Raw genomic sequence first — 27,906 nt, 5'->3', positions numbered from 1 at the left:
AGACCACCTCCGTCAGCTCAGTTAGGGAGGCTGTTGGGCAGCAGGGTGGACGGTACACCAACAGTATTCCCAGTCTGTCTCGCTAACCCAACGTAATATGGAGACACTCCAGACCATTAGCTACCTGGATAGGGTGCCTAATGAGAGGGATGGAACTTCTATAGACCACAGCGATTCCCCCTCCCCGACCCTCGGATCTACCCAGATGCTGAACCGAGTACCCAGGTGGGCACAGCTGGGAGAGATTAATGCCTCCCAGATCGCTCACCCATGTCTCAGTAATAAACGCCAGATCGGCCGCCTCATCCACAATTAAATCATGGATGAGGGAAGCTTTATTATTTACCGATCTGGCATTAAGAAGCAGCAACTGGAGATCCGAGAGTTGGCTGATAGAGCTACCAGCAATCCTGTGGATGTGGGGAGGACCGGAACACGGTACAGCCACCAATTGTCTGGGCCGAGTTCCCCTCAACCGGCATGTCCTCCTCACAACGCCATACCTCCCATTACCCGTCACTACGCTAACAGGGGCCCCCTCTGGTCCCCCCTCCCAATACCCTATCCTCCCGCCCAGGCACATAATAAAATAAAATAAAAATAAAATAAAATAAAAATACACACACACTCACAACATACAGTCATACAAACATCCACTCATTCCATTCAGGTCTACACAACAACCACAGTCCCGTGCTCCATGCGCACCAACGCAGCTCTCAAACCGTTCTTCTTCCCGGGAAAAGCGCCACCTGGAGCCTGGTCCTGCAAGGTGCCCACGTGCAGAGCAGGAGCCCAAGAAGGAGAGAGCAAAGATGTTGGCCAAGCAGCAGCAGCAAAGCAGGCAGATGGCTCTCCCTCCCTGGGCGGTGATGGTCCTCTTCCCTTGCAGGCACTGGATCTCCCAAGCCCCCTCAGCCAGCTGGCTTATATATCCCCTCCAGAGAAGGGACAGGTGGAACAGTATCAGGCACAGCTGGCTGAGTACCTGGAGCCTGGTTCTGCAAGGTGCCCACGTGCAAAGCAGGAGCCCAAGAAGGAGAGAGCAGAGATGTTGATCAAGCAGCAGCAGCAGCAAAGCAGGCAGATGGCTCTCCCTCCCTGGGCGGTGATGGTCCTCTTCCCTTGCAGGCACTGGATCCTGAGAACTGTAATTTGTAAAGGGTTCTGGGAACTGTAGTTCCATCAGAGGTAAACTACAGTTCCCAGAATGCTTTGTGTTTTAAATATATGTTGTGTATGCAGCTTTAAATGTATGGTGTATACGCAGCCATAATTCCCAGAGAGCTTTAACAATCCACCCCTCTTCCCAAGGAACTGTAGCTCTGTGAGGGGAACAGGGGGTCTCCTAACAACTCTCAGCACCCTTAACAAATTACAGTTCCTAAATGCTTTAGGGGAAGCCATGATTCTTTTAAGTGGTATGATACTGCTTTAAAAGTATAGAGCAGAGCAGGCCTTTGTCTAACCTACCATATAGGGTTGTTGTGAGGTCAAAAAGGATCATTTCCATCTAAGTATCCATCTAAGAATTGCTAATAGGAAAAATGGGATACAAATGTGAATTTGTACTAGTACTAGTAGAATTAACCAGTAAAAGTTGCACATTTTATTTTTCTACTTTTCCCGGGGCAGCATTTTTCTACCAAGCTTGATGTTTAAAAGCCACAAGTACAAGGCATTGGGAAAAGGAAATTGCATTCAGTGTGTGTGGGTAAGGGTAATCACATAAATAACCCAAGAATTTTAGGTAGGCTTCAAAGGGACAGTTTCTAAAAGGGTGTAGATTGCAAAGAACATTGTGAAATCTGCCAGAGCTCCTTTGGGATGGAACTTTACTTCAAGACTGACTGAGAGGGAAAGAGCACCACCTAGAGATGGTTTGGGGTGGAGAAATCTATTTTATAGCACATTAAAAATGTTGCGGGAGAAAATGTTTCTAGGGTTCTGGAGAGATTGCAATGCGTAATGTGAGAACATCACCATAAAATCAGAGGAGAATAAAAGTATTCTTTGTAACTCAGCCTTCGTTAATGTAGTCCAAAACATCTGGATGACATTGGGTTGGCAAAGGCTGTTCGAATCAGTGCTCAAACTACAGGAATGCCTGATACTGCAACCCTTTCTTGGCAAAGCACCAACTACTGTTTCTAGAAGGGAAACTCTGGGAGGGGGCAAAGTCTGGTAGCTAGAAATGAGCAGTGTCAGGAGCTAAGGGACTTGTAATTTCAGTGAGGGACCCCCTCCCCCCCCAAATGCAAGTATAACCTAGAGTTTCTCTGAACAGGAGATAGGGATGGGTGAGAACTTCTATTCAGTTTGCATTTCAAGCCAAATTTATCAAATTCACACTTTCCGAAACAATATGAGAACCAAACACAGTCATCCTTCAAAATTAGCACTTACCTGAATTTTGCAATGCAGTTCACCAACCAAATAACATTTACTATATGAGTGAAAATACCATGCAAAAATGCATTCTGTTCAGAGAAATTGCTTGCAACAAATGTGTACATTAGTCAAAGCTGCATACAAAAATGTGTTTACTAGGAGAAATTTGCACTAAAATGCTGGAGAATTTTCATGAGATTTTTTTTAAAAAAAATCACAAATTGCTGCAGAAATGCGGAGAACTGAATTTAAGATTGAAACAATGAGAAATGGGGAGAACCAAAATTGACAGATCTTTCCATTCCAGCAAGAGAGGACCAAAATGGCTGTGGCAGACATTCGGGAGATTCAGGTCAGAAAGAAAGAAGTACTTCTTCATAGCTAATATGCTACCATATGATGTGATCACCACCAATGTAACCCACTTTAAAATTGGCTTAGACAAATTCATGGAGGATAAAGCTATCAATGGCTACTTTATGCTACTCTCTATGATCAGAGGCACCATGCCCTGGAAGACTAGTCACTGGGATACATCAGCAGCAGACAGGGCTATTTCACTCATTGTACCGTCCGGAGCCAAGGAACACAAGCGTGCATGGTTCAGTAAGTTTTTCTCTTTTTATTAAAGTTACAGTTATATCAAAAAGTTTCCCACTCATTCAACTAACTATGTTTTCTAAGAATTATTTCCCTGACTAGTGCTGACTAAGCAAGCCTCTGGTTACAGATGTTGACTCAGCACCCCCTACTTGTTAACGCCCCCCCTTAAATAGGTTTTGCTTTTGCGAACAAACGACGGCTCCTCCTAACCCCCGCCAGCCGTTGTTCTTTGCGCCTCTGAATTGTGCGAGAGTGGAGGGAAAGGGGCTGGACCTCAACTCTCCCTCTGAATGAGGGGGGCTAGCTGAGTGGGTAGGTGTGGGAAACTGCTGAGCGTCCAGCTGGGAATCAGCAAGTGGATCAGGGGGCTCCTCAGGTGCAGGAGAAAGGGGCGTATCCTCAGAAGAAAATTCTGATAGCTCTCCCTGTGCTTCCATGGGAGGAGTTGGGATATGGGTGTGCTGAGATCCTCCCTCCCTCCCTCAACTCCATGCCCGAGTCCTCCTCCTACAAGCCGTCCCTCCTGGCCTGGGTCACAACACTCATGTCCTGCTTTGGGCTTCCCAGAGGCCTCTGACTGGCCATTGTGAGAAACAGGAAGTGGGACTAATTAAGTCTTTGGACTGGTCCAGCAGGGCTCTCCTTGTGATGTTATATGTACGTTCTAGTCAGCAACGAATTCTTAACAGGCCACATTGTGTGAGCGAACTGAGAGCAGAGCAGCTAGCCAGATTGGCTCCGTGCCCCTGACCAGAGGCAGCTGCTGGCTCCATGTCAGTGGGCGTAAACCCAGAATGCCAAAGGAGGGAGTTTTTAAAATGTTTATTGTATATCTTCTATGAGGAAATGGCTTGTGGTATAAAATGCCCAACGTGTTTCAGCCCAACAGGGGCTTTCATCAGGGGATGACTGCTGCAGCGTTGACATTTTACACTTTTGGCGCATATAGAGTTTTTAGCAACTAAAATCCCCTGATGAAAGCCCCTGTTGGGCTGAAACGCATTGGGCATTTTATACTACAAGCCATTTCCTCATAGAAGATATACAATAAACATTTTAAAAACTCCCTCCTTTGGCATTCTGGGTTTACACCCCTCCTTTTTTTGCATTTTATTGTATGCCTTCCACTTTTTTTTCTATTTCTCCATGTCAGTGGGGCAATGGAATCCACTCTGGGTTTTAGTCTGAATTTTCAAGGAGCTGCCCAAGGTGTTGAAACCTATTCCCAGAAACAGGTTCACCACCTTGGATGGCTCCTTGAATGTTTAGACTACAACCCAGAGCAGATTCCACAGTCCCACTGATATGGAGCCACCAGCGGCACTGTCCCTGTCCCTAGGGATGTGGAAACTGCCAATGTTTGCTTATTCGTCCCATGTCCAGAATGGAACTCCATCAAGCACATACCAATCAGTATTTGCTGTTATCTTTTTAATCCACAAATGATGCATTTGCTGAAGACAGGCCTCTTTGCCCTAGCCTTTAACACCTGAGATGTATATTTTTAGGACCCACCCTATTTTTGTGATCTTTCTGATTGTAAGTTGTTTTAAATTGTTTTAAATGATTTATTTTAAATTGCTGTAACCTACCCTGTGACCTCTAAGTGAAGGGCAGGTTACAAATTAAATTCATCAATCAGGGCTGGCTCCAGGCATGCCGGGGCTCTTGGGCCCCAGCTTGCCCCGGGCCCCAGTGTGCACGCGCCCCCCCCGCATGCACATACGCGAGCACGCACGCACCTACTTGTCTCTCGCAGAGAGGGAGCTGCTGCCGCCCGCCCATTCGCTGGCTCCATCTCTCCTGTCTTTGCGGCTGCACGGGCTGCTACACACGCACATCACTGCCATCAGTCAAGATGGTGCCGGATGCTTCAACACCTTAGAGAAACCTCAGCTGCCATCTTGGTTAATGGCAGTCCTGCATGCCCAGCCCAACCATCCTCAAAAGATAGGAGAGATGGGCGGGTGGAAGAAGCTCCCTCTTCTGCGATCCACAACAGCTACTCTGCCACAGATTACAGAAAAGGAGCGCTACTCCTCCCCCATCCTATTGAGAGGGCCTTTGTGACTGGCCCTGTTCATCATCATGGTTTAGTGATATGCCACCTTTCCATAGTAATCTATGCTCAAGGCAGTTTACAGCATGAAAAAGGTACATAATTTACTCAGTTACAACATAAAATTTAAACAGTGAGTAAATGAAAACATTTCATTAAATATACAATAAAATGAAACAATTCCCTTATAATTCATAATAAGATATGAAATTGAGGAAGCATCCAAACTCGGAAATGTGGTAGTAATGGGTGAGTTCAACTACCCGGACATAGACTGGCCACATATGTGTTCCAGTCATGACAAAGAAGCAAAATTTCTAGATATTCTAAATGACTATTCCCTAGACCAGTTGGTCATGGAACCGACCAGAGGGACGGCAACCCTGGACTTAATCCTCAGTGGGGATCGGGACCTGGTGCGAGATGTAAGTGTTGTTGAACCGATTGGGAGCAGTGAGCATAGTGCTATTAAATTAAACATACACGTAAATGGCCAATTGCCAAGAAAATCCAACACGGTCACATTTGTCTTCAAAAGAGGAAACTTCACAAAAATGAGGGGATTGGTAAAAAGAAAGCTGAAAAACAAAGTCCAGAGGGTCACATCACTCGAAAATGCTTGGAAGTTGTTTAAAAACACTATATTAGAAGCACAACTGGAGCGCATACCGCAGATCAGAAAAGGTACCGCCAGGGCCAAGAAGATGCCAGCATGGTTAACAAGCAAAGTCAAGGAAACTCTTAGAAGCAAAAAGTCTTCCTTCAGAAAATGGAAGTCTTGTCCGAATGAAGAAAATAAAAAGGAACATAAACTCTGGTAAAAGAAATGCAAGAAGACAATAAGGGATGCTAAAAAAGAATTTGAGGAGCACATTGCTAAGAACATAAAAACCAACAACAAAAAATTCTATAAATACATTCAAAGCAGGAGACCATCTAGGGAGGTGACTGGACGCTTGGATGATAAGGGAGTCAAAGGGGTACTAAAAAACGATAAGGAGATTGCAGAGAAGCTAAATGAATTTTTTGCATCTGTCTTCACAGTGGAAGATAGAGGGCAGATCCCTGAATCTGAACTAACATTTGCAGGAGGGGATTCTGAGGAACTAAGACAAATAGTGGTAACGAGAGAGGAAGTTCTAGGCTTAATGGACAATATAAAAACTGACAAATCACCGGGCCCAGATGGCATCCACCCGAGAGTTCTCAAAGAACTCAAATGTGAAATTGCTGATCTGCTAACTAAAATATGTAACTTGTCCCTCGGGTCCTCCTCTGTGCCTGAGGACTGGAAAGTGGCAAATGTAACGCCAAGCTTCAAAAAGGGATCCAGAGGGGATCCCAGAAATTACAGGCCAGTTAGCTTAACTTCTGTCCCTGGAAAACTGGTAGAAAGTATGATTAAAGCTAGATTAACTAAGCACATAGAAGAACAAGCCTTGCTGAAGCAGAGCCAGCATAGCTTCTGCAAGGGAAAGTCCTGTCTCAGTAACCTATTAGAATTCTTTGAGAGTGTCACCAAGCATATAGATAGAGGTGATCCAGTGGACATAGTGTACTTAGACTTTCAAAAAGCATTTGACAAGGTACCTCACCAAAGACTTCTGAGGAAGCTTAGCAGTCATGGAATAAGAGGAGAGGTCCTCTTGTGGATAAGGAATTGGTTAAGAAGCAGAAAGCAGAGAGTAGGAATAAACGGACAGTTCTCCCAATGGAGGGCTGTAGAAAGTGGAGTCCCTCAAGGATCGGTATTGGGACCTGTACTTTTCAACTTGTTCATTAATGACCTAGAATTAGGAGTGAGTAGTCAAGTGGCCAAGTTTGCTGACGACACTAAATTGTTCAGGGTTGTTAATACAAAATGGGATTGCAAAGAGCTCCAAAAAGACCTCTCCAAACTGAGTGAATGGGCGGGAAAATGGCAAATACAATTCAATATAAACAAGTGTAAAATTATGCATATTGGAGCAAAAAATCTTAATTTCACATATACGCTCATGGGGTCTGAACTGGTGGTGACCGACCAGGAGAGGGACCTCGGGGTTGTAGTGGACAGCACGCTGAAAATGTCAACCCAGTGTGCGGCAGCTGTGAAAAAGGCAAATTCCACGCTAGGGATAATTAGGAAAGGTATTGAAAATAAAACAGCCAATATCATAATGCCGTTGTATAAATCTATGGTGCGGCCGCATTTGGAATACTGTGTACAGTTCTGGTCTCCTCATCTCAAAAAGGATATTAGAGTTGGAAAAGGTTCAGAAGAGGGCAACCAGAATGATCAAGGGGATGGAGCAACTCCCTTACGAGGAAAGGTTGCAGCATTTGGGGCTTTTTAGTTTAGAGAAAAGGTGGGTCACAGGAGACATGATAGAAGTGTATAAAATTATGCATGGCATTGAGAAAGTGGATAGAGAAAAGTTTTTCTCCCTCTCTCATAATACTAGAACTCGGGGATATTCAAAGAAGCTGAATGTTGGAAGATTCAGGACAGACAAAAGGAAGTACTTCTTTACTCAGCGCATAGTTAAACTATGGAATTTGCTCCCACAAGACACAGTAATGGCCACTAGCTCGGATGGCTTTAAAAGAAGATTAGACAAATTCATGGAGGACAGGGCTATCAATGGCTACTAGCCGTGATGGCTGTGCTCTGCCACCCTAGTCAGAGGCAGCATGCTTCTGTAAACCAGTTGCTGGAAGCCTCAGGAGGGGAGAGTGTTCTTGCACTCGGGTCCTGCTTGCGGGCTTCCCCCAGGCACCTGGTTGGCCACTGTGAGAACAGGATACTGGACTGGATGGGCCACTGGCCTGATCCAGCAGGCTCTTCTTATGTTCTTATGTCTAACAATAAAATTAAAAAACATAATCCCAATAACAGCAAAAACAACTGACCTCCAGAATTAAGGCCCTAAACATCATCTTACTATCAAGATGTCTTTTGCAATGCAGTTCGCCAACCAAGCAAAGTTTGCAAAACATCATATATATGGGGGAAGTGTGCACAAAATGAATATATTGGTGAAAATAACATACAAAAATGCATTATGGATAAATTGCTTGCAAAAATGTGTACATTAGTCACAACTGCATACAAAAATATATTTATTAGGAGAAATACTAAAATGCTGAAGAATTTTCATGAGGATTTTTTTTAAAAAATGTGAATTGCTGAAGAAATTTGGAGAACTGAATTTAAGATTAGAAAAATGAGAAACTGAGAGAACCAAAACTGACAGATCCTTCTATTCCTACCCTTCATGTATAGAGCATCTTTCACATAAAACAGGGCACAAGGGAGAGAGGACATGAACACATTCCCACTCCTCAGCCTTACCTCTGTTGCATAAAACACTTTTCTCCCCCCCAGTAGGGCTCACTTCTGCTTTCAGAGTCAGACTGGGGGGAAAGATCATGGGAATATACAGAGGTCAAGCAGGAAAGGGGGAGGGTTCTCCTTTATTTAAAGAGGTGGGGAACCTGTGGCCCTCCAGATATTATTAGACTCTGGGCATTTCAAGACACCTGTTTATTTTCAACAAGCCTTTTAAGTAGAGACCTTATCCCAGTCTGTGTCCGTGTTGGAATTGCTTTTTAAGATATTTTTAAAGCTTCTTTTTTTAACGATGTTTTTAAAATTGTTTTGTTTTCATATATTTTAAAGTCTATTTTAAGATGTTTTAGAGTGCTTTTGGGGTTTTGTTTGCTGCCCTGGGCTCCTTCTGGGAGGAAGGGCAGGATACACATTTAAATTATTATTATTATTATTATTATTATTATTATTATTATTATTATTGGATCAGTAATGCACATACCCTTTCTGAAGATAATCCTATAAGTAAAATAAGCAAGCAAAAAATTGTTGCCAGCAACCATGACCCATTTGCAAATTAAGCCCTGGCCTGGGAGAATGCTTCAGCTTCTATCAGTCCCAGCCGCTATGGCCAACAGCCACAGATGGTGGGAGTTGTAGTCCCACAGCATTGGGAGGACTGCAGATTCCCAGCCCCTGATAGTAGACTTACAACCAGCAGTTGGAACTGAGTGTTCTTTCAGACAGGGAGAAAGGAGCAAATTCTTTGCAGCTTCTGTGGCTGATGGATGAGGCCAGGCTGCTATCACCTTGCTGTGGAGACAGGGGTTTTTATCCAACTAGCTTCTATGCAGAGCAAACCCATTGAAATCAATGAAACTAAGTAAGTCCTGCTCACAAACTTCAATGGGTCAACTCTGAACAGGTCTAGCATTAGCTACAACCTTGGAGCTGTAACCTCCCAGTTGCCTTCATGCCTCTGTCCTATGGGTGGGGTTAAAATGTGCTTCCCCTTAGCCCTGCAGTCTTTTGGGGTTCCATAGTTAAGCCTCTTTGGTCTGGTGCGATGTCTGAATAGAGCCCATCAATTCCATTATCTCCTTCCCTCCCTATGCTAGCAGCAGCAGCAACTGAGCCCCATTCCTCTTAATCTGTGCCCCCACATAAGGTAAGGAGTCATCGTCCATCATGGTGTTAGCTGTCAACGGATCAGTTCCAAGAGGATCCATCTGGTTCTAATCAAATGTGACAGTTCTCTCTACACGCTTGAAGAGATAACCTGAAATCTGAAATCGCTAGGACGGAATCCATATGGTGACCTGACAGTCTGCAAACGGCAGAATTACTACCATAGGAGGAAGGGCTCAAGAAGAAGGAGAGAGAAAAAACAAGATTTTTTTTTTAAAAAAAGAAAGATGAGACCTGGTAGAACATCAGGTCTGCGTCTCTAGAAACTGCATCCACCAAAGAAAGAAAGAAAGAAAGAAAGAAAGAAAGAAAGAAAGAAAGAAAGAAAGAAAGAAAGGAAGGAAGGAAGGAAGGAAGGAAGGAAGGAAGGAAGGAAGGAAGGAAGAAAGAAAGAAAGAAAGAAAGAAAGAAAGAAAGAAAGAAAGAAAGAAAGAAAGAAAGAAAGAAAGAAAGAAAGAAAGAAAGAAAGAAAGAAAGAAAGAAAGAAAGAAAGAAAGAAAGAAAGAAAGAAAGAAAGAAAGAAAGAAAGAAAGAAAGAAAGAAAGAAAGAAAGAAAGAAAGAAAGAAAAGCATTTTGGTGTAAAGTGTTGCATGCTGGAACACACACACAAAAACCCAACTTCACATTTGCACTAATGGATATGAATTGGCACTGGTGACAAAGATGTGGCTCTCCATGCCTCTCTAATCTGGCTGTTGAGATTCTGCACAGACCATGCTCCCTTCCAAGCCCACCCTGTTCACAGGCTTTGTTCCATGCCCTTCTGGACAGCATTTGCGTATTCGCTGGGTGGTGAAGTCAACCGCCTTCACTTAGTAAGGATTAAGCAGGGGTGGGGAACCTGTAGCCACACTCAGATGTTTCTGGACTACATTTCCCATCATCCATGCTAGCTGCGGCTAGGAGGAGTCCAACAATGGGCTGTCCACCGCTGGTTTATGCTGTTTCTGGGTCACAGGCTTTTGCTACAGTTGATCAAGCCATATATACACCCCCCATTTCTCATCCCACCCCCACCTCCCCAGTCACAAGCGCACACGCCTTTCAAAGCAAAAGGTTCAACTGGCAGGAAGTCATCTCAGGAGTCAAACTGTGCTGTGTCAAAACATCTGCTCCATTTCTGTGCAGAAATGGGATTGCTCTCCATGGTAGAATTTAATTGGAGAGCAGATGCTGGAATAAAAGATACGTGGGGGTAAAGGCTGCCACTTCCAGGTGTGTGAACCAAGGGCATTTTTAGCTAGTAGAAAGTCAGGCAGTGTTGGGGGAGAGACTAAAGAAATTGTTTGTCTGGGTGTGTTTGTTTTATTTCTCTCCTTGGCCAAATGGGTAACCCAGAATGACTTACGATGATCAATAATATGGTGATCCCTGCCCTTAAGTTTACTATGTAAAGGGCATAACACAAAAGGAAAAGGGATTCAGTGGGAGGAGGAAAGAAAAGCAACCACACTCTTAATTACAAAGTTCTTATAAGTGTTCTTTCTGACGGTGAGGAGGGGGAAGAAAGCTCTCCACTTCTTCTTTGACCAACAGATGGGGGCAGGTTGGTTTCTCCCTTGCCCATGGATGGAGAATCGTTTTTAGCTGGAGGGCCACATTCCCTTCTGGGCATCCTTTTGAGACCACATGCCAGTGATGGGCGGGGCCACAGACAAAAGTGGGTGGAGCAACAAATGTAAATTTTTCATTTGTAAAGTAGGCTAGTTTCTACACACACACTCACACTTCTCTATCCTCCATCTGGGCAATAAGGAGGCATCATCAGACTTGAAGGACACATTCTGCCAAGCAAAAACAGGGTGCAAAATAGGACCAGGGAAGGGTGTGGCCTGGGGGGCCTCATTCAACCCCTGGGCCTGAGTTTCCCTATCCTTGATTTAGATTAATCAATTATATCCTTTTGATAAGTTTAGCTGATTAATTCACTAAACCTTGCAGCCCTGCAGAATATATGTAATTGTATGTTGTTATTTAGACTGCAATGCAATTAAAGCAAAGCCATTCCTGTCCAGTGAAGGCGTGTGGCCTGGGGAGATTTACAAAGGCCGGGATAAGAGTGTCCTGGAGGGCAGCATTTGGCCCCAGGGCCTGAGGTTCCCCACCCCTGCCCTTGCCCATAATGTTTTTCCTGGGAGAAAGGGGAGGCACTGGTTGGCAGCAGGGTGTAGTCAACTAGGGTCCCAGGGGGTCTTAGACTCCTTACTTTTTTGGGAGCCAGGTCCCAGCAGGGTCCCTATGTCTCCAGTGTCCTACAAGCCAATCAGCATGAAAGTGGAGTATGTTAGCCGCTGAAAAGAGTCCCAAGGGGTATCAATTACAAGCAGGCCTTGTTTAGTTCCTACTTCAAAAAGCCAAGACAAGTTGTGGAAAATGAGAATTCTGTTTATTGCAGAATAAAAGACAGAGAATCCTGAAGACAACATCCCATCTACATCATCAAGCAGCTGGGTAGCAGCAAGAGGTAAACGTGTAGACATTCATTTCAGCAATTCAAGCAACATCTCTTGACAGCAAGAAAGGACAGTCAAATGGTGGCAGTGACAGAGAAGCAGAAAGTAGTATTCAAACCTGGCCAGATTATTCTGTAACCTTAGAAGGGAGCATGGCTGTGACTATCATGAAGGGACCCTGCACTTCTGAATTTGCCATTACACTACAGGTTGGCAGTAGTTTCTAGACTGATATGAGAAAATATTTCTTGGCACAGCCTGACATCACATAACTGTATCCCAGTATCTTTCTCTGCAGAATAGACTCCGTGAACTGTGGAAAGCTGCGGGATCCACCAAGACGGTGCCCCTTGAGGACCAGGTGCATCCATACTGTCCTGGGGACTTTGTCTGGGCAAAGAAATTCGTGAGGGGCGATTCTTTGCAGCCAAGATACACAGGACCACATCAAGTCCTTTTAACCACACAAGCAGCCATCTTCCTGGAAGGACGGAAGTCATGGATACATCATTCCCACGTAAAGCCTGCTGTGGTAGCGGCACCACCACCCCCCCAGGTCCCCAAAATACGTTTGCAGAGGAACGAAGAAACAGGCCAGTGGCAGGCGGCCCAACTCCCTTTCCAGGACGCAGACATCGAGTAAACATCAACGCAGAAATGCCCCGGCAAGGATGGAGGATGTCTGCCTACTTGTGGGTTGTGGGTGTTTTGATTCATCATGCCTGGCCCCTATGTTGCCCCCCCAATGTGAAAATATGCAGTGACAATGACTATTACTATCTGAAAGATTTTGGACGAACAATTCCGAAAACACAGGACTGTCCAGATCCCTTCCTGTATGATGTGGACCAGATAAAGGAAGGAATGGTGAAGGCTGACATAGCGGGACGTTTGTGTCATAAAGCAGCTGTTATATTGCAACATAACTACACAGGCAGCTGGATAGTACATTGTATCCGAGTGGAAATTGAATGGCCCATCAGACTTGCACTTCGGTGCAGACAATATCGCCCTATGCCTAACTATGGTTGCCCCCCTAATGTGGATGTAAAGTCCATAAGAGCGGAGTATAACATGCTTACTTTTCAGACACAAGATAATAGAATTACTTTTCAATTCAGGACAACAGAAAAACAGAAGTTTTGTGTGGGTATCGGTATACCCTCTTGCTATGCGTGGCTGAATGATAAACTGAGCGCTCAGAAACCTTTACAGAAACAGGTAACACAGGCTACACAAAAAATAAAAACATTAGGTGGGTTTAAACAAAGAAATACTAAAATAGGCGATGGGTGGGATGGTAATACGTTTGTTGCCTTAATGGAAGAAACAGCTCCTAAAAAGGGCACTTGTTATGTCTGTGCACACACACCACCACATGGACAGTCTGGAGTCCCCTTGACTGGGGCCTCTCTGCCGTTAAAAGAATATCTTTCCTTTGCCTTACATTCCAGCTCACAGGAACTAGAAGGGGGGCTGGTTTTAAGCGGGCCCATCGCCAGATCAGTCTGCGTAGGCAGCGGAAGCCAGCCAACGGGTGGGATGATGTGTGATGGCTTGATTTACTCTACAAACCCGGGTAATTGGACATTTTTGAATGGAACACACAGAGCAGAGGGCTTGACTTGGTTATCCATCTGGCAGCATCTGTTGCGGCTGACTTTTGCAGACCATCATCTGGTGCCTTTCCTCACGGACTTAGTGGACCACCAAACCCCAGCTGGACTCTGGTGGCTTTGTGGACACTCAGCAGTAAGGAAACTACCAGTATCAGGCTCCTGGACCTGCACTCTGGGAAGGGTGGTGCCAGGGCTCCGGGTTTCCCCCACTCTGCCCACTTTGCGCCGCCGTAATAAGAGAGGCACAGGGGAGGCAGTGTTGAGAGGATTTTTTCCAATGTATGGCGCAGCCAAAACATACCAGGAACTCATAGAACTTTCCCAAGCTTTTGAACGTTTTATGAATGATTCGGCCATTTCCTTTTCAGATCTTACAAATGAACAAGGACAAATTAGAACTGTAGTTTTGCAAAACCGGCTCGCCTTGGATTTTTTATTAAGCTCTCACGGGGGGGTCTGCTCGTTAATAGGGAGCGAATGTTGTACCCATATTACGGACAGCAAGGCTGACGTCATTAAACACATTAACGATATCGGAAACATTTATCATGAGGTAGAGCGCATTGGGAATTTTTCTTTGTTCTCTGGGTTTTCTGACTGGTTTTCTGCATGGCCAGACTGGCACAAAATTTTATTTTACATTGTTATGGTACTTGCCTTATTGATTTCTGTTTGCTGTTGTTTGCAATGTATTCCTAATTTAATGCAATTGGCCTCAGTCTGTTTAAGCAAGCTCACACTGTCCTTTTCCCGAAAACCACAACCAACTTACGTGGAAATGGCTTTGAGACCGATTTGGCAACCCAAGCAGGGAAATACAGCTACCTGAGAGACTAGTCAGTCTCTCAGGGCTGAAAGGGGGGACTGTTAGGGATAAATTGAAACCCCCAGTGCCTGTAAAACTATAATTCACTTGTCTTACCTAAACCAGCTTGGGCTTCATGGGAAATAGAACCAAAGTGGCCTTTATATGACTCTTGATATAAAATGTCGGTTTATTTCCTGGTGACCTGACCCTTACCTACATTCCAGTGGATCGCATAATAAAAGCCGGTTTAAGCTGGAAACTTCCCTACTATGCATTTCTGTATCACATTTATGCTTATGGCCTTGCTTATTGTTACAAACGCACCTTGCATAGAAATGTCAAACGCTATTCCAATGCCCCTAATATCCTTGACTTGTAATACTCCTTTGATATGTAAGCAGAGTAATATCATGTCTGTCTCCAGTTTAGGGGGCGCCCGGTTGCAGCTGGGCCTCCCCTCCATAGTTGCCTTTGTCTGTTCCTGCATAGTGCTTATCTCAAGGACATGCGAAATATGCAGACATAGAGTCTAAGAGATAGTCTTGATGTTTCTACTTTGTCCTTCCCCCTGTACCCCTTTACCTCCTTACATATGCCCCAAAGCTATGACAGTTGGCAATTGCTTCTTTTGTATCTTATGACGTGAACCCGATATTGTAAACTTTGGGGTAAGCCTATATAAACCATTGAACACCAATAAACGAGGTTCCCATGCTGGCCTGCTTCGGCTTGTAAGTATTGGGTCCCCTTTGCAAAGGTTTTTGTCTCGTGTTACTTGATCTCTGATAGTGGGTTCATTTGCACTCAACTCCGCACTCTTCCCGGGTGTAATAAGCGAGTTGGGGTTGACAGGGCGACTTGCGTGTTGGGTTTGGACCTAACAATTGGGGGCTTGTCCGGGATCCCTTGTGCGGACCCCCTTTTTGCCATCGCACCCCTTAATTTGATAACAGGCGCCACGAGAGAATTTTCTCGGTTATCAATAAAAGCGGGCGGCTTTGACACTTTTTGGATAAAGCACAGTTGAGAAAAAACCCGTTATCAGATGTCATGGGAAATAAAGGGAGTGTGCCGGTAAAGGACAGCCCTTTGAGAATCATGTGTATGCTGTGGCAAGAGGAGGAATTGCCAGTGCGAAGGAGAGGCCTGAAAAAGAAAAAGATGATAGAGCTCTGTGAGGAGGAGTGGCCGCGGATGACTGCAGTGTCGGTGCTGGGTGAACGGTGGCCGAGGGGTGGGTCCTTTGAAACCGCTCCGCTACTGGGAGTGCGGAGACGGATTGGGGATACCCACCCGGATCAATTGGAATTTTGGCTTCTATGGAAAATAGGGTCGCAAAAATGGGATAGTCTTACTTTGATGGCAGTGAGAACTTTGTCCATTGAGGAACCCCCTCCTCATTATTTTAATGACGATACGTCAAGTAAAAGAACAGTCTTGAATCATTCTATAATACCCTCTGCTCCGGATCCGCTACCAGCTCCTGGGGGCGGGGACCCCAATCCGGAGGAAGGGGCCTTTTCATTTGTATCAGATGATGAGACAGACGAAAAGGGGAAAGAGAAGGGGGCCTCAGGGGGCATGGACACGCGCAAGCGAAAAAAGGAAAAGAAAAGAGGCAGAAGCGTTGGAGATGCCTTTGCTTGTACATGATCAGCCGTACGTGGATGGCCATGGGGGTATCCAGCGTACTGAGGTGGTTGAACTAAAGAGTTGGTTGGAATGGGACTTAAAAGAATGGAGTAGAATGGCTGGAACCTTCGGGGAACAGCCAAGGAGAATCAGAGAACTATTAGGCAGGTTGTTTGAAAGCCACAATCCGACGTACTCGGATGTGGAGCATTTGTTGAGAAGAGTGCTGACAGGTGAAGAACGCAGCAGGTTGTGGACGATGGAGACTGCTTGGGCTGCGGAAGCGGCAACAAATAGAGCTTGGTCGGACCGAGCGCAAACGGCTGCAGCTTGGGCAGCAGGAGACTGGACGCAGCCTCGCCGCGCTCAGCTGCAGACCGATAGGGAAAGGATTTTGACTCATTTGGAGCGAATGTCACAGAAACCCCCCAACCAAGCTAAATTTATGGCGATCAAACAAGAAGCCAGCGAACCTCCCAGAAAATTCTGGTCGCACTTGCTAGAGGGAGCACGAAGTTATACTAATTTAAACCCAGAAAACGTGCTGGACCATCCGACCCTCATTGCCAATTTTGTTCACCAAGCGCAGCCAGCGGTGAGGGATTATTTTCTGAATTTCAGACCTGGATGGGGGGGGGAGGCTGTGACTGTGATTTTAGAAGTAGCAGATTTTGTGTGGGACAAAGATAAGGAGAAAAGTAGAAAGAAGGAGAAGAAGGAGGATTTTGAAATGCTGGCTCTTGCAATAAGAGGCCAGCCACCAAATAGAGGATTTCGAGGCAGGGGAAGAGGTTTTCCAAGGGGGCTGAGAGCCGGAAACCATAGAGGAAGGGGACAGATGAGGCATTCGTGGCAGGGAGATAGGGCTTGTTTCCAATGTGGAGAGTACACTCATTTCAAGAAAGACTGTCTGTGGAGGACAGGGGACGCGCAGTACACCCCTAACAACCCTTCTTACCCAGATTTTACAGGTACGAATGCAGATTTTCCGCCCCCACCTCCACCTGCCGCTCAACAGACACCGGCTTCATGGGACCAGTACGGCGGACGCCCAGTGAATCAGCAATGACTAAATGTGGATAGGGAGGGGCTGGGAGCGGGGCTAATGAATCTTATGTCTCTGGCAGGTTTCTTTCTCTCTCTCTCTCTCCCAATCCAAGAACCCAGACTGTCCTTAAATGTGCAGGGACAGACGGTGACCTTTTTGGTGGATACTGGAGCTACATATTCCCTGATAAATGTTGCATCCGATAGTTGGTTAAACAAAGAAGTGAAAATGACAATGGGGGTGGATGGAAACCCCACACCTATGTGCATAACGTTACCATTGCAAGTAAAATACAATGATAAAATGTTTAACCATGTTTTTCTTTATTCTGCTTCATGCCCTATTTCTTTAATGGGCTGTGATATGTTATGTAAACTGGAGGCTACCTTAACCTGCACCCCTGACGGGGTGGGTTTGCTGATGAGTGTATTGGGGGTGCCTGCGGGGAACACAGTTAAACACAAACATATAGGTCACAGTTTACCAGAAGATCTCGTTGATTTACCACCCAACTTGTGGGACACGGAGGATACGGATGTGGGACTGTTGCGATTGGTAAGCCCTGTCAGAATTCAGGTAAAGCCATTCCTCCCGCCACCAAATGTTGCCCAGTATCCTCTGTCATTAGAAGCAAGAGAAGGCATACGCCCCATAATTGAAGGGTTTATCGCAAAAGGAGTCATCCGGCCGCAGCGAACCCCCTGCAACACGCCTATTTTACCCATAAAGAAACCCCCAAAGAAACCCGGAGATCCAGTCCGGTGGAGATTTTGCCAAGACTTGAGGGCGGTAAACAGGTATGTGGTCTCTTTACACACTGTTGTTCCAGACCCAGTGACAATCATCAGTCAGATTCCATGGGACGTGAAGTGGTTTACCGTCATTGATCTAAAAAATGCCTTTTTCAGCATCCCTCTCCACCCAGATTCGCAGCATTTGTTCGGGTTCGAATGGGACCAGCGCTCTTTCTTTGGACCCGAATTCCTCAGGGATACTGCGATAGTCCCGGGGTGTTTAGCCAGTGTCTACGGGACGACCTCGAGGGGTTCACCCCAAAAGGGGGTTCAGTTCTTGTTTTGTACGTTGATGACATCTTGATTGCGAACGGACACCAGGGGGCGCTGCGAGAAGACGGTAAGGCTTTCCTACTATACTTGCATTCAAGGGGTCATAAAATCGATCCGAAGAAAATTCAGTGGCTATCAGAGAAAGTTAAATACTTGGGGTTCATTTTAACGCTAGAGGGGCGACAAATGGATCCCGGGCGCGTCTCCACCATACAAAATTGTCCGCTCCCAAAGACAAAGAGACAGTTAAGAGGGTTCCTGGGACTAATTGGGTTTTGCAGACCGTGGCTGCCATCCTGTGGAGAATTAAGCAAACCGCTACACGCGCTAACTGCAAGTAAAGCTCCTGATTTGATACAATGGAGCCGGGACAATGAAAAGGCGTTTGAATTACTAAAACAGAGTGTAGCCACGTCTATGTCTTTGAAACCGCCAAATTACGGTAAACCCTTTCATCTGTTTGTTCATGAAAGATCGGGGGTAGCTAGCGGAGTTCTGACGCAACTGTACGGTCCCAGTCACTTCCCAGTGGCGTTTTATTCGCAGCAAATTGACAATGTGGCTCGTGGGACCCCCACATGCACACGCACGCTGACAGCGGCGGTTTTACTTTTGACCAAGGTGAAAGGATTGACCCTCGGTCATTCCACTACTGTCTGGACTTCGCATGCACTTTCGGCCTTATTGCACAAAGGTACCACACAAGTATTTTCAGCGCAGAGGCAGCAACAGCTGGAAGCGGAGCTGTTAGAGGATCCTAATGTGCGGTTTGAACGTTGCGGACCGTTAAACCCAGCTACCCTCCTACCCGAGTTGCCTCCGCCCTTCCCAGACCATGACTGCGTAGAAGTTTTGCAATCCACCTTGCAGATCAGACCTGATCTGTCTGATGAACCGCTACCGGAATCAGATGTCATTCTCTTTACGGACGGCAGTTCCTACTACCAGAATGGGGTAAGATACACAGGTTATGCAATAACAACTCAATGGGATGTGGGAGAGGCGGCAGCACTCCCAGGACGGTGGGGAGCGCAAGCAGCAGAAATCTACGTGCTGGCCAGAGCATGTCAATTGTCGACAGGTAAAAAGGTGACCATTTTCACAGATAGCAGGTATGCTTTCGGGGTTATACATTGTCACATTCATTTGTGGAAATACAGGGGGTTTACAACCGCAGGGGGTAAACCAATCCAACATCTGGAACTTGTGCAAAAGTTATTGCAAACTATTCTTGAACCTTTACAGCTAGCAGTGGTGCATTGCAAAGCACACACCAAGGAGCAGGATCCTGTGACACTAGGAAATGCCCTGGCAGACCAAACTGTGCGCCAAGCGGCACTGCTTCCTATAAGTACGCCAACTTTGGTGATGGTAACCACTGCTTTTGTCCCGCCTGTATCTGTTTCAATACCCCCGCAGGAACTGAAACGATGGACCGAGCTAGGAGCGATCCTGAAACAGCAGTTATGGACTATGCCTGACGGTCGAGCATGCCTTCCCAGAGCTATGTACCACACAGCAGCAAAATGGTTCCACGAACATGGGGGCCATTATGGTAAACATTCGCTAGTGGATTCGATAACGCGCTTCTGGTATGCTCCCAGAATTCAACCAGTATGTGAGGCAATAGTGAAAGCATGCCACATTTGCCAAGCAAACGGCCCAGCTTTACCAAATAGGGCCCCGCAAGGGGACAGACCCGCGCCGGCTGCACCATTTTTACATCTGCAAATAGACTTTGTTGATCTCCCTAAAGCAGAAGGAAAGAAACATCTTTTGGTCATGGTATGTCCCTTAACAGCATGGGTAGAGGCATTCCCAACCACAAATGCCACCGCTACAAACGTGGCCAAATTGCTATTGAAAGAAATAATACCGCGGTTCGGGGTTCCAGAGGTAATAGACTCAGACCAAGGAACACATTTTACAGGACAGGTTTTGGCAAAAGTCGAAGAAGGTCTGGGAATCAAACATCTATTTCATACTGTTTATCATCCACAATCGTCCGGGGCGACGGAGAGACAGAACCGGGAAATTAAGATGGCATTGGCTAAGTATACTCAGGAAACAGGTTTAAGGTGGCCTCAGGTACTCCCCCTTGTTCTTTTCCATTTGCGCACCCGCCCTACCCGAGCCTTAGGGCTCTCACCGTTTGAATTAATGTATAGCAGGCCTCCCGCAAAAGGGGGGAGCTTGCCAAAGGTGGATGTTTCACTATTGGGGGGGGATCACATAACTGTATCCCAGTATCTTTCTCTGCAGAATAGACTCCGTGAACTGTGGAAAGCTGCGGGATCCACCAAGACGGTGCCCCTTGAGGACCAGGTGCATCCATACTGTCCTGGGGACTTTGTCTGGGCAAAGAAATTCGTGGGGGGCGATTCTTTGCAGCCAAGATACACAGGACCACATCAAGTCCTTTTAACCACACAAGCAGCCATCTTCCTGGAAGGACGGAAGTCATGGATACATCATTCCCACGTAAAGCCTGCTGTGGTAGCGGCACCACCACCCCCCCAGGTCCCCAAAATACGTTTGCAGAGGAACGAAGAAACAGGCCAGTGGCAGGCGGCCCAACTCCCTTTCCAGGACGCAGACATCGAGTAAACATCAACGCAGAAATGCCCCGGCAAGGATGGAGGATGTCTGCCTACTTGTGGGTTGTGGGTGTTTTGATTCATCATGCCTGGCCCCTATGTTGCCCCCCCAATGTGAAAATATGCAGTGACAATGACTATTACTATCTGAAAGATTTTGGACGAACAATTCCGAAAACACAGGACTGTCCAGATCCCTTCCTGTATGATGTGGACCAGATAAAGGAAGGAATGGTGAAGGCTGACATAGCGGGACGTTTGTGTCATAAAGCAGCTGTTATATTGCAACATAACTACACAGGCAGCTGGATAGTACATTGTATCCGAGTGGAAATTGAATGGCCCATCAGACTTGCACTTCGGTGCAGACAATATCGCCCTATGCCTAACTATGGTTGCCCCCCTAATGTGGATGTAAAGTCCATAAGAGCGGAGTATAACATGCTTACTTTTCAGACACAAGATAATAGAATTACTTTTCAATTCAGGACAACAGAAAAACAGAAGTTTTGTGTGGGTATCGGTATACCCTCTTGCTATGCGTGGCTGAATGATAAACTGAGCGCTCAGAAACCTTTACAGAAACAGGTAACACAGGCTACACAAAAAATAAAAACATTAGGTGGGTTTAAACAAAGAAATACTAAAATAGGCGATGGGTGGGATGGTAATACGTTTGTTGCCTTAATGGAAGAAACAGCTCCTAAAAAGGGCACTTGTTATGTCTGTGCACACACACCACCACATGGACAGGCTGGAGTCCCCTTGACTGGGGCCTCTCTGCCGTTAAAAGAATATCTTTCCTTTGCCTTACATTCCAGCTCACAGGAACTAGAAGGGGGGCTGGTTTTAAGCGGGCCCATCGCCAGATCAGTCTGCGTAGGCAGCGGAAGCCAGCCAATGGGTGGGATGATGTGTGATGGCTTGATTTACTCTACAAACCCGGGTAATTGGACATTTTTGAATGGAACACACAGAGCAGAGGGCTTGACTTGGTTATCCATCTGGCAGCATCTGTGGCGGCTGACTTTTTCAGACCATCATCTGGTGCCTTTCCTCACGGACTTAGTGGACCACCAAACCCCAGCTGGACTCTGGTGGCTTTGTGGACACTCAGCAGTAAGGAAACTACCAGTATCAGGCTCCTGGACCTGCACTCTGGGAAGGGTGGTGCCAGGGCTCCGGGTTTCCCCCACTCTGCCCACTTTGCGCCGCCGTAATAAGAGAGGCACAGGGGAGGCAGTGTTGAGAGGATTTTTTCCAATGTATGGCGCAGCCAAAACATACCAGGAACTCATAGAACTTTCCCAAGCTTTTGAACGTTTTATGAATGATTCGGCCATTTCCTTTTCAGATCTTACAAATGAACAAGGACAAATTAGAACTGTAGTTTTGCAAAACCGGCTCGCCTTGGATTTTTTATTAAGCTCTCACGGGGGGGTCTGCTCGTTAATAGGGAGCGAATGTTGTACCCATATTACGGACAGCAAGGCTGACGTCATTAAACACATTAACGATATCGGAAACATTTATCATGAGGTAGAGCGCATTGGGAATTTTTCTTTGTTCTCTGGGTTTTCTGACTGGTTTTCTGCATGGCCAGACTGGCACAAAATTTTATTTTACATTGTTATGGTACTTGCCTTATTGATTTCTGTTTGCTGTTGTTTGCAATGTATTCCTAATTTAATGCAATTGGCCTCAGTCTGTTTAAGCAAGCTCACACTGTCCTTTTCCCGAAAACCACAACCAACTTACGTGGAAATGGCTTTGAGACCGATTTGGCAACCCAAGCAGGGAAATACAGCTACCTGAGAGACTAGTCAGTCTCTCAGGGCTGAAAGGGGGGACTGTTAGGGATAAATTGAAACCCCCAGTGCCTGTAAAACTATAATTCACTTGTCTTACCTAAACCAGCTTGGGCTTCATGGGAAATAGAACCAAAGTGGCCTTTATATGACTCTTGATATAAAATGTCGGTTTATTTCCTGGTGACCTGACCCTTACCTACATTCCAGTGGCTCGCATAATAAAAGCTGGTTTAAGCTGGAAACTTCCCTACTATGCATTTCTGTATCACATTTATGCTTATGGCCTTGCTTATTGTTACAAACGCGCCTTGCATAGAAATGTCAAACGCTATTCCAATGCCCCTAATATCCTTGACTTGTAATACTCCTTTGATATGTAAGCAGAGTAATATCATGTCTGTCTCCAGTTTAGGGGGCGCCCGGTTGCAGCTGGGCCTCCCCTCCATAGTTGCCTTTGTCTGTTCCTGCATAGTGCTTATCTCAAGGACATGCGAAATATGCAGACATAGAGTCTAAGAGATAGTCTTGATGTTTCTACTTTGTCCTTCCCCCTGTACCCCTTTACCTCCTTACATATGCCCCAAAGCTATGACAGTTGGCAATTGCTTCTTTTGTATCTTATGACGTGAACCCGATATTGTAAACTTTGGGGTAAGCCTATATAAACCATTGAACACCAATAAACGAGGTTCCCATGCTGGCCTGCTTCGGCTTGTAAGTACTGGGTCCCCTTTGCAAAGGTTTTTGTCTCGTGTTACTTGATCTCTGATAGTGGGTTCATTTGCACTCAACTCCGCACTCTTCCTGGGTGTAATAAGCGAGTTGGGGTTGACAGGGCGACTTGCGTGTTGGGTTTGGACCTAACACCTGCAAATTCAGGTTGTGCAGTTACAGCTGATTTGGTGCTCTTGCACATCCAGCCTGCTCTCCCCCCCCCCAAAAAAAATCTGACTGTGATGGGGAAATGCACCAGAAAGCGTGGGATAACAATTGCTTCATGCAATATTGAATAACCTTCCCTGCAAAGAAATGAAAACGGATGTAGTCATTCTTTGGTGAGTGCTTCCACTAAGTTGTATGTAAAAGTGGTTAGGGCGGCAAAAAAGTCATATTTTGCTGCCACCATTAGATCATCTCTTTGCCGCCCAGCGGAGCTTTTTAGGGTGGTACGAGGGCTTTTACATTCTGGCCCTCATGATACTAAGGAAACATCGGAAGCCCGCTGCAACGAATTTGCGGAGCACTTCCAGGACAAGATTGCTTGCATCCGTCGGGACTTAGACTCTGATGTTATGACAGATGACTCCATTGAAGTGTCCAGAACGCGGCCTTGTCCTTCATTGTTGGATGAGTTTCAGTTGGTGCAGCTCGAGGAAGTGGACAAGGTGCTTGGAATGGTGCGGGCAACCACGTCTGCCCTGGACCCTTGACCATCTTGGCTGGTGAAGGCCGGCAGGGCTGTAACCACCGGCTGGGCCAAAGAGGTGATAAATGCCTCCTTGAGAGAGGGAGTAGTCCCTGGTAGTCTCAAGGAGGCAGTAGTGAGACCTCTTCTAAAGAAACCTTCTTTGGACCCAGACATTTTGAACAACTATAGACCGGCGGCGAATGTCCCTTTTTTGGGCAAGGTCTTGGAGCAGGTGGTCGCCGGCCAGCTCCAGGAGCTTTTGGATGAAACCGATTATCTGGATCCGTTTCAATCCGGTTTTAGGCCTGGTTTTGGCACTGAAACAGCCTTGGTCGCCCTGTATGATGACCTTTGTCGGGAGAGGGACAGGGGGAGTGTGACTCTGTTGATTCTCCTTGATCTCTCAGTGGCGTTTGATACCATCGACCATGGTATCCTTCTGGGGAGGCTCGCGGAGTTGGGAGTTGGGGGCACTGCTTGGCAGTGGCTCTGCTCCTACTTAGTGGATTGTCGCCAGAAGGTAGTGCTTGGGGAACATTGCTCGACACCCTGGACTCTCCATTGTGGAGTCCCTCAGGGGTCGGTCTTGTCCCCCATGCTCTTTAACATCTACATGCAGCCTCTGGGTGCGGTCATCAGGAGTTTTGGAGTGCGTTGCCATCAGTACGCTGATGACACGCAACTCTACTTCTCCTTTTCACCTTCTTCAGGTGAGGCTGTTGATGTGCTGAACCGTTGCCTGACCGCGATAATGGACTGGATGAGAGCTAATAAACTGAAACTCAATCCAGACAAGACTGAGACACTGTTGGTGAGCTCTTTACCTGCCCAGATGGTGGATGTTCATCCTGTTCTAGATGGGGTTACACTCCCCTTGAAGGAACAGGTTCATAGTTTGGGGGTCCTTTTTGACCCTTCCTTGTCGCTTGAGGCTCAAGTGGCCTCGGTGGCACGGAATGCGTTTTACCATCTTCACTTAGTAGCCCAACTACGCCCCTATCTGGACAGTGACAATCTCGCCTCAGTTGTTCACGCTCTGGTAACTTCTACACTGGACTACTGTAATGCGCTCTACGTAGGGCTGCCCTTGAAGACCGTTCAGAAACTTCAGCTAGTGCAAAACGCGGCAGCCAGGTTGTTGACGAGGACCCGTTGGTCCGCGCATATAACACCTGTCCTGGCCCGTTTGCACTGGCTGCCTATCTGTTTCCGAACCAGATTCAAGGTGCTGGTTTTGACCTATAAAGCCTTACACGGTGTGGGACCGCAATACCTTGTGGAACGCCTCTCCCGCTATGAACCTATCCGTTCACTTCGTTCAGTATCCAAGGCCCTCCTCCGGGTACCAACTCACCAGGATGCCCGGAGGATTGTTATTAGATCTAGGGCCTTTTCTGTGGTGGCCCCTGAACTGTGGAACAGCCTACCTGAGGAGATACGCCTGGCACCTACGGTACTTTCTTTTAGGCGCCAGGTTAAGACCTGGCTATACTCCCAGGCATTTTAATGTTCAATGTTTTATATTTAATGTTTTTCGTTTAATTTGCTGCTGTTTGTTATTGATTTTATTGTAACACTGTATTTTAATCTTGTTTTGTTCACCGCCCAGAGAGCTACTCGCTATGGGCGGTTTATGAATGAAATAAAATAAATAAATAAATAAATAAAATAAATAGCTGATATCATCTAAATTCCTACAAACTTTTTGCAAACAAATCAGGATGAATGCTCAATAAAGAGGTTGTCTGAACTCGGAAGCAACCCAGGTCTGTGTGTGCGTCTGCTAGCCAGTCTGTCATGTTCTTGTCCAATGCTGGATCCCACTAAGAAAATGGCTCAAGGCAAGTCAAGTCAAAGCTTTCTGGACCATAGAGAGCTCCAAGTGAGCCAATAAAGGCTGGGCTCAAACCTTCAAGTATCTTGTCTTCAGACCGCCTCCTCCAGGCTCCACCCCAGGCTCCACCCCCTGTAGAGTCTTAAAGGGCCAACCCTCCAGCCGGAAGACAGGGGCTCCTCCTCCATTCCATAGCCTTCCTCCTGGTGCACTCCCTGCACGGCCAGACTGGTGATGTACAGTGAGAGGCATCTTGTTCTTCAGGCTCAGAGAAGGGTGCTTGTGAGGGTCCAGGCTCTGGCCCTATAGACCCCAATGGTCTGTGAGGCTCCTCTGGGGGCTCCTGGCCAACAGCCTCAGGTCTCCCTATCATCAGCAGTCAGCTCTGAGTCCTGAATCTGACCCAGCTCCCCATCCTCTAGCCCTGCAACGTCTGACTCAAAGTCTGGATCTCTGTTAGATTCAGGGGTCATGGCGCAGTTATAGAGTTTGCCTTTGAATCCATGATCTGTAGTTATTGAGGCACAGGTATATTTCACCCATGCAAATTATCCCAGTGTATAGTTGATCAGGAACAACAGGTAATTGGTTCCAACTCTGAGCCACCTTTTTACATCTGGGTTCATCCCCATCATTATTTTGCATCTGACTTTATTTTTGCGTATGAACCTTAGGACTCTAGTAAAAAAAAGTAGATTCCCTCATCTACCCTGGAATATTTTTACATACATACACACATAAACACCCTTGTTTTTTGCTGTTGTGTGTGACAACTGGTTGGCTGATTCCCTGATTGCTTGACAACCCTATAAGTTAGGACAGGGGACCCTGTGATAGTGACCCTCCAGTTGTTGCCAGAGGACAACTCCCATCACCCCTGACCACGGGCCAAGTTGGCTGGGGCTGATGGGAACTGGAGTCCAAAAATATCTGGAGGGTCATGGGTTCTCCTCCCATGCTGTAAGAAATATCCAGATCAGTTGGTTACTATATCAGTTGGTTACTCATGCAAGAAATGGGGGGGGAGAGATGTTCCCTCTGTGGACATGTAGTTTTTAATATGTGAAAGACAGCAGTGTGCTCCAGTTTTGATTCAAAAGAGGGAAATGTCAATAGAATTTGGGATAGCATAACAGAAGTAGTAGTAGTAGTATGTCTTCTGCAAATCTGCAATGAGAGTCATTCTATGAGAATCAGCATAGGTAAGTGCTGGGGCGGCGGGGGGGGTCATCTTGATTGACAACAACAGCTGGGAAGTCAATGCATAGTTCTTTTCGCTGTACTTTTCAGCAGAAAGTTAGGCACTTTGCAGTTTAGGCCTCTGCATGTTTACTCAGAAGCAAGTCCCACTAAGTGCAATGGGGTTTCTGCCCAGGACAACATGCGCTCTCTTCTAGGAGAGACTAGAAAACGCTCCCACTCCATGCCAATAGGGGGCGCTAACGTTCATGAAGCTCAACCATGTTGTCTGTAAAGTAGGAGGGAAAAGGCAAGCAGATTCTGTTAGACTCACGCAGACTGCTGACTTCTTGGTTCCTTAACACCATTTTTTTCCGGTTAGTCACTAGGGTGGAGATGACGGCTGTCCATACAAAACAATGGATAAATCCATAATGAAGAAATCCAGGATTTTAGTGTAGCTGTGATTGGACACCAGCATGTTCCTTACACACACACACACACACACACATACACATTCCAGCGCATATCCCTCAGCCTTGAATGAAGGAATAATGACAACAGATTACACTGTGGGTTATTGTAAGCTATTCTCTCAGCCCCAACACCTAGCCTTCAGTCAGGGTTGTCCTAAACCACTTCCCTCGGCCTCAGCCTGACCCCCATCCTGCAGTACTAACACTGACTGGACTATGCTTCAGGGCTGTCATAAGAGTCCAGTGGTAGCTCTATGTCAGTGATGCAGTGGAATCCACTTCAGGTGTTAGCCTGAACTTTGAAGGAGCTGTCCAAGGACAATGTATAGTATTCTGCTTACCACTGTGCATATACAGGGAATAAAATGTACAAAACATCAGGGACATAGGCATCTGAAATGTCAGGAAGGGTCTTGGACCCC

This window comes from Rhineura floridana, chromosome 12 (genome assembly GCF_030035675.1).
Source record: "Rhineura floridana isolate rRhiFlo1 chromosome 12, rRhiFlo1.hap2, whole genome shotgun sequence".
NCBI classification, from domain to species: domain Eukaryota; kingdom Metazoa; phylum Chordata; class Lepidosauria; order Squamata; family Rhineuridae; genus Rhineura; species Rhineura floridana.
The sequence above is the reverse complement of the archived record's forward strand: the minus strand, read 5'-3'. Positions refer to the sequence as shown.